General features: G+C 33.3%; 1 pseudogene; it reads left to right on the top strand.

Moving 5' to 3' along the window:
• Nucleotides 1-7,253: 7,253 nt before the first annotated feature.
• LOC120583531 (uncharacterized) lies at nt 7,254-7,372 on the top strand (annotated as a pseudogene).
• The last annotated feature ends 760 nt before the right edge of the window (nt 7,373-8,132 follow it).

Below are 8,132 nucleotides of genomic sequence, written 5' to 3'. Positions count from 1 at the left end.
CACTTCTGTCCATCATCACTTTCACCACCTTTTATCACACTTCAATAGCCTCTTAGGCAATCTCTACACTTCTGCCTTCACTTTTCCAACTTCCATTAATCATTAAAGAGCAGAGAAGAAAATATTTTTAAAAACCCAACTCTGATTATGCCATTGCCCTACTTAAAACTCTTCAATAGCTTTACACTAGGAAAAATACTAAAATTTCTTAGTGCCCTCCAAGACTCAGCATTTACATACTTCTCTATCTTTATCTCTTAACACATTCTTCCTTGTTCACTGCATTCCAGTTACCTTGGCCTTCACAATGAGCCAAGTTCTTTCCACCTCTAAGAATTTCCCCATGCTGCTTACTCTGTTAGCAGGATTCTTTCTGGTTTCCTTTTTCCCTTCCGATCTCATTTGAGCATCAGTTCATCTCTGAATTCCCAATCTAAATTACTTCCTCTTGCTAATATTTAAACTCACAGCACCCAGTACTTTTCTTTCTTAAGATTTATTACAATTGAGACTATGTATTTATTCGTAATTATTTTACTCCCATCTTTTCAGGAGGACAAGGACCAGTCTATTTTATCCAACTCCACAGTACCTCCCACAGTACCTTTAATATAAAGAAAAACTCACAAATAACTGTTAAACGAATCAATCCACTCAATGTTTACATTTGAAGGAGAGAACAGAGGCAACACCAAGGAGTTTCCAAATGGTGACCTGGCCCATAAAATCTCTACTACCACAGTATTGACTAAAAATAGCTGATAGTCACCCCTCATTTATTCTGTGAAATATCTCCAGGGATGAAGACTCCTCCATGACCTGCATTATATTCTATTCCTTCCTATCTTAATAATCATTATATTTAAGATGTCTGATTTATGAAATCAGAATTATATTCCTCCTTTTTAAAGATTTAGCAAATCTACCCAATAACACCTACATAATGTTAGGATTTACAATCAAGTTCTTCACTTGGGCATACATTAAAAGTATTAAGTATATAGGTCCTTTGATTGTATATTAGAAAAGTATACCAGAAATCAAAAATAGTTCCTACAGCAGAGCTCTCTAAGGGAGCCAATAGCCCATCTGTATACACTAACACCTCCCTTATCCCCCGAACTGCACTTCAAGAAGAAACATCAATTCCTCACTCAGGCTCTATTCAGGTGTTATTTTAGACACAATTCCCACAAGCATGGCTTGCAGTCAGTATCAGCAAATAAATAGGACTGGTTTTCTAGAAGTAGGCACATTGCCAGTGGTAAGGAATAACATGTATAAGAGATTTCAAACAAAGACAGCTGTCTGGATCCATTTTGTACATGGTCAAGCAGAGCTACATATTTTAATATATCCTAAGGACAGTGTTGTGACACTGGGTAAGATAATAATAAAAATTCCTCATGATGGCCCTGTATCATAAAGAAAAATTTATGTTATATTCATTATACACAGCTTTAGGAGACAGGAAGAAAGAAATACATTATTGAGGGAAAATCACCTAAAAATGCATTTGCCTGGAAAATATCATTTCCTGACATGTCAGAAAATCAAGGTATTACCATATCTCAGAGCTTTACATTCCATGTCTTATTAAAATAAAATAAAAATAAGCTCTATACAGTTTCGAACATAAAACTTATTTTCCAAATATTCCTGTAAGGGGCACAAATACAAAAATATAAATTATCAAAATGAAAGATCAATCATTCTACTTCAGTGATTTTATATTTTGAAGTGACCATCTATTGAGAATATGACTTAGGTTAATAAGGAACAGAAGAAAATAGTATAGCATGGAGTTTTTATAAGATTTTCCAAAATAGTAATGCACTTTAATCTGACAAGCTTCCAAATAGATGAAATAGGCTGAAATAGTTCAACATTTCTAATACAATAATGCTAAATGATTATATATTACATATACATGCATTTATATTTTATTCTTACGTACAATATCTTCAGGTTCTCTCAAAGCATATTCTCCAGAAATTGCTAAAATAAGAGCCCAAAGTAAATACGATAAATAGAGATCTTCTTGATCAAGAATCAAGTAGGCAAATTCAAATACTTTGATTACTAGAAATATAATTAATAATTAAAACTATATAGATTATAAAAATTGTAATAGAAGTAATGTTTACTAAATGTCAGATATTGTTCTAGGTAAGCATATTATTAGAATCATCTCATTTTTATCCCCAGAACAAGGCTAGCAGGTAGGCAATACTATAATTTCCAGCTAAAGTTGAAAAACCTAAGGCAGAGAAAGCTTCATAAGTTTTTTAAAGATCACACAGCTAGTAAATGATAAAAGATAAGTGTCCTGGAATTCCATCTTCAGAATACACTTTTAACCATACTAAAGCACTATTAAAGAGATCTTTAACTATGCCCATAAAAGAAATAGCTTCATTTCATTTTTATAAAGTTGATGAGTTGAATAGACATAAAAATGATATAAAACAAAATTTTCGAGAATGCTATTTTTCCTTAAGTATTTGTTTTACATATGAAGAAAAACAGAAATATAAGTAGCAATGATTTAATACAAAATAAGGTAAATAAGATACATTCAGTGATCTTCAACATTCTACTTCAGCAATCTCAAAATATTTTACTGTTTTAAATAAGAAGTTACAGAAAGAAAAGCAATATGTTCTTCCTCGAACTGCTGCAAATCCCAGAAGCTGGTGGTCTACAAACAGTGTGCTACTGTATAAATTAACAATATGACAGAGTCATAACCAACGTTTTGGAGTCAGCACAGTCAAAAGGCATGCATTAGAAATGTAAATGAGAATCAGCAGAATTTAATTTCTTCTAAAATCTTGGATAAATTTATGTAAAGATATTATTGCTTATGACAGATATATTTTGCCTAGCAACTAAAATATTATGTTTCCAGCTAAACAACTACAACTCTCTAACAAACAGGTAGTAATATTAGATACATCTTGTATGCACTACAATTCTCTGTGGCTAGAAATTTGCAAAAGGTTCTGAGTCACAAAGCTTTTCTTTTACTGAATAGATCATTCAAAGGCACTCTGCGAGTGTTGCTGGCTACTTTAGTTCTGTTTTCATGTTTGAGTCCATCCAAATATCTAATAATTTAAGCAAATTTTTAGAGCCAACTATGAATTATTAAACTTGTAGATGACTTATGGCCTTTCCTCTTCTCTCTATTTTTTGACTAATTTTCTTAGCAATTGCCAGGGGGAAAGTAGAAAGGGGAAATAAAAGAGTCAAAATTTGATGTTATTCAAGTGTGATAATGACTACATTATTCTCTGAAATGTCCATCCCCTGTCCTTGCCCATCTCAGTCTTTTGCTCTGACCTGCCCTATTACAGACCCCCTTTGATTCCACCATCTTCTTGGAATTGAATTCAAATAGGCCACTCTTCTTGGAAATTGATTGTTTTGATTTGTGACCTCCCCAGGTTTGAAGAGTTCATCAGATTCTGGGCCAGACAAAGCACAGAGCAGAATTACATATTTGGAAGCTGAACTCACAAGGCCCGAAGAATGATATGGGCACCTGACAGATGGTCATTTATTCACATATGCACACAATCGATCTTGGTGAAAAAATATTCCTGAGCACCTTTAATGACAAGCTCTTATGTCTTATAGAGAGGGAAGCCTTAAGAGACCTGTAGCGACCCAAGCAGGCTGGCCTCCATATTATTAGCATATCTAGGAACCTGGTGTCATTGGCTTTTTCTGACCTCCAAAGATTCTTTGGATTTTGAAGACAGAAAAGCAAAATTCAAGCCACCTTCTACCCAGTGGCAAGAGCAATTCTATTATTCTAACCAAATGAAAAATAGCCCTAGGCAAGATAGCCCAGGGACAGCTGAATAAGAAATACAATATGGCTAGAGAAATTTATTCATTCCCTCACTCTTTTATTATTTTATCCATCCAACTACTCACCACCATGGTATGGTGTCAACACTTCTGGCTTTGAAGCTCAAATTTGACACTAACAATTACTACTTAAATGTCTTTGTTCAAGTTACCTATTTGTAAGCTTCAGTTTCTCCATCTATTAACAATAGATCAGTCTAGGATAGTTCTGAAGATGAAAACAATTCTTTCATTTAATAAATACTTTTGAACTGCCTTATATGTCCCAGTGACTCTGTGAAGGATGGGGACACAGCAGTGAATAAGAGAGACATGATCCCCGACTTTAGAATAGAAAGAATATTGGCAAAATGCATGGATGACTTTTGCAATTACATGGCAGGTGCTCAATAAATGGTTGCTGATATTGTCACCCTCATTAATATTTATTAATATCATTCTGGGCCCAAATTTTGACAATATTGAGCTGAGAGCTAGGTACCTCTCTCCAATAGGAATATCTATTCCATTGTTCTCTACACTGTGTCTTGAAATAAAGAAATTCAAATGAAAGTGTAATTATGAGAGGAACAGACCCACTGGAACCCCACAAGCATAGATATAACTCCATTGTGAAAAGCACCTTGGCTTTATATAAAGATGGAGAAATGTCTTCTTATGGTTTTTATTTAGGGTTGCAGGAAAGATTTTTCAAATTAAGGGCTGACCAGTGAAAGACTGCCTTATCATTGCTTCTCTACTACAGCTGATTACCTTCTCTGCTTCTGTCACCTTTTTATTAATGCCAATATATGACCAGGGAATAGGACTACTCTCTCATTTTTAAATATGTATGTCTTTAGTTTAGGTGACCAGGTGATCTTTTGCCGGAAACAGAACAAGTAGCCTATCCTGGAAGAGGTATACTCCTATTGGTCCAATTTTCTATTGTCTAGAACAAGTACAAATTTGCCTTTCAAGACCCAAATGGTAGAGTGGTTGGAGAACAGAAGGTCATGGACTGACTAAACAGGCCTTAAACTAATTACTAAAATTCTTAATGGAGAACTAACTAAAAACACACAGTAATCCTATATACGTTGCAAAAGCTATTACAGTGTCAAACTATAGAGACATTCTTGCTGCATTCAGACACATGAGTAGGTACCCGACAGAAATGAAAGAAGAAAAGTCACCAGTTACAGTAAATGAAACAAATTAAGAAAGCACAACACCGTTAAAGGTATTTTTTATATGCAAGTATTTCATTTAGTATTCAAAGTTCCTTCGACATTCAATTAACTGATATTTATTCAATAAACACTGTAATCAGTGACTGTCGAAATCCAGTAGAAGTCCATTTGATTTGAAAATTGGAGATGACTGGTGACATAGAACAATTTCAGTAGAGAAATAATGGTAGAAGTCAGAATGAAATTGGGTTAAAGAGGGCAAATGGAGATATAAAACAGGCAAATGTATAATCTTCTTTTAAGAGATTTAGAAGAAGAATGAAAGATTCAGAGAATATAAAGACAGATTCACAGACCATGAGCCTTTAAACTCCAAGATACTTGTGTGTGTGTTTTAGCTTGAGAATGCATGAATGTGTGAGCCTGCATGTGTGTGTGCACATACAAAGGTATGGGCACCCTTGCACACATGTACATTTTAAATCTGGGCCAGACAGCTTGTATCTAGTCTTGGTGAAGAAATCCATGATGAAGGAAAGATTGAAAATTAAATTAAAAGAGAAACTAATTGAAGGATTTTGTTCTTGGAGAGGAAAGGAGGGAACTGGACTAAGAAGACTTAACTTTGGGTAGGAGATGTCTTGTAGATAATTAAAACAAAGGTATCTGGGGAAAAAAATATAATTTTTGATGTAGAACTTACAAAGTATATGGAGTGAATAAAACGAATATTCTTATTTCCAAGAATAAAAAGAATTTCATAAGTGGAAAGACAAACATATGGAAAGTAAAGCTACATATCTTCCCAGATAAACATAAAATGCCATTTGTGGAATAGTATTTTCCTTTATTATTTATACAAAGCAACACTTATGAAAAAGATTTTTTATTTGATTGTCCTAAAAATGTGTTCACAATTTTCATCTTATATAAACACCTTTACTGTCACTAGTAAAAAGCTACTTAACATAGTGGAATCTTTGATCTGTTATAAAAATCAAATTCACTTGATTAAGAAATGTAATAATTTGTCATTTGAAGGATAAGATGTTTTAATTAAAGGCAAAAGATACTTACTGCACAAATTCAAAAGATGAATTCTATCTCAATAAAAGAGAAAAATAAAAATGTAGCACTCTTATTATCATATAAAATTATGCTCCTTGCTTCCAAAGAATAGGATACAGGTCAGGAAAACAGTAATTTTCCAGTGAAGAAACCCAGCAAATACTACCTTTGTCAAGTGATCAAGGTGAATAGCACCAGGAATAAGTCAGGTTGATACTATGTACTTCCTATTATTAGGTGAGCAGAAGGGAACTTCAGCTCTGTGGTATTCTTCTCCAATCCTCATAGCTCAGTATATATAAATATATAAATTTATGTATTAATAAATATATAATATATTTACATATATATTTTAGACAAAATTAAATTGACAAACATTCTAAGAAATAACTGACCAGTATCACTGAAAATGTCAAGGTTGTGCAAAAAAACAAGGAAAGAGTAAAATATTGTCACAGGTCTGAGGAGACTATGAAGTCATGATGATTAAATGTAATGTGCTAACCTAGATTGGATCATTGAACAGAAAAAAAGGATATTTCTGGGAAATTTCATGAAATCCAAATAAATTCTGGAGTTTAGTTCATTTTAATGTGATAAGACAGGTTTCCTAGTTTTGACAAATATACCATGGTTAAACTTAGGGAAAAGAGCATGAATTATAAGGAAACATTCTATTATCTTCATAATTTTTCTATAAATCTAAAATTACTCCAAAATGCAAAGTTTATTTTAAAATAAACTTATTTTCAAAAAAAAAGAAGTTAAATTAAAACTCTGGTATCTATTTCTGAATTACCTCAAATTGCAATTAAACTACTGCTGAAACAGGAGCAATCACGTGCCCAATTAAAGTATAAGAACAAAATAAAAGGTTAATTTTGAAGCAGTTATAAAAATCCTGAATCAAAATTAGCAGTATGAAACCTACTGTCTACATTGTAAAAACTATCTGTTTATAGATCTTTCCTTCTGTTCTTGAGCTAATTTTTGCCATTTTATTGGACTTAGTTCTAGATGTCTCTCTGAAAATATCATTTACTTATTAATTGACTATATTCTATGGACATAGATTTTATAGCAACTTGAGCCAAATTCCTAGTTGTGCTCTTCAAAGTAAGAAGAGAGACATCTGTCTATGGCCATGCCATCATGAACAAGCCCAATCCCGTCTGATCTCAGAAGCTAAGCAGAGTCGGGCCTGGTTAGTACTAGGATGGGAGACCACCCAGAAAGACCAGGCGCTGTAGGAGTAAAAAAATAAAAAATAAGGAATCGTAAGCTGACAAGGTCCTTGCAATCTGTGAGGTCAACCAAGAGTTGCCTCGCCTAAAAAATAAAAATAAAAACTAAAAAGAATAAAAAAATAAAAAATAAATAAGAGGACATCTTGTTCAAGGAGTCTAACATGAAAAGTAAACGTGTAGACTATGTCCAAAACACAGACTATCACTTGGTTCATCGAATGACAGCATTTATTTAATACTTTCACTCAATCCTAAAATATAGATTTCCTTCTTTAACAGCTTTATTGAGATACAATTCATACACTCTAAAATCCATCCATTAAAAATGTAAAATTCAGCGGGTTTTGGTATATTATCAGAGTCATATAACCAGCACCACAATCTAATTTTAGAACATTTCTGTCATCCCAAACAGAAAACTAACACTCATTAGCAGCTACTCCTTATGATCTATCCTACCCTCAGCCCAGTCAACCATTAATCTACTTTTTTTAAATTAAATTTATCGGGGTCATATGTATATTTCATTGTGTGCTCACAATGTTAAGTTTCTGTCACCATATATTTCACCCCCTTTACCCTTAGCTACCTCTCCTCCCTTTCACTCTAGTAGCCAGTAAACTGTTGTCTGCATACAAGTGTTTATTTCTTTGTCTTGTTCATTTGTTGCTTTCAGTTTTATATCCCACGTGTGAGTGAAATTACTTGGTTCTCAAATTTTCCTGTTTGGCTTATTTCACTTAGCATGATGATTTCAAGATCCATC

The sequence above is a fragment of the Pteropus medius genome, unplaced genomic scaffold (genome assembly GCF_902729225.1).
Source record: "Pteropus medius unplaced genomic scaffold, Ma_sr-lr_union100, whole genome shotgun sequence".
NCBI classification, from domain to species: domain Eukaryota; kingdom Metazoa; phylum Chordata; class Mammalia; order Chiroptera; family Pteropodidae; genus Pteropus; species Pteropus medius.
The sequence above is the reverse complement of the archived record's forward strand: the minus strand, read 5'-3'. Positions and strand labels throughout refer to the sequence as shown.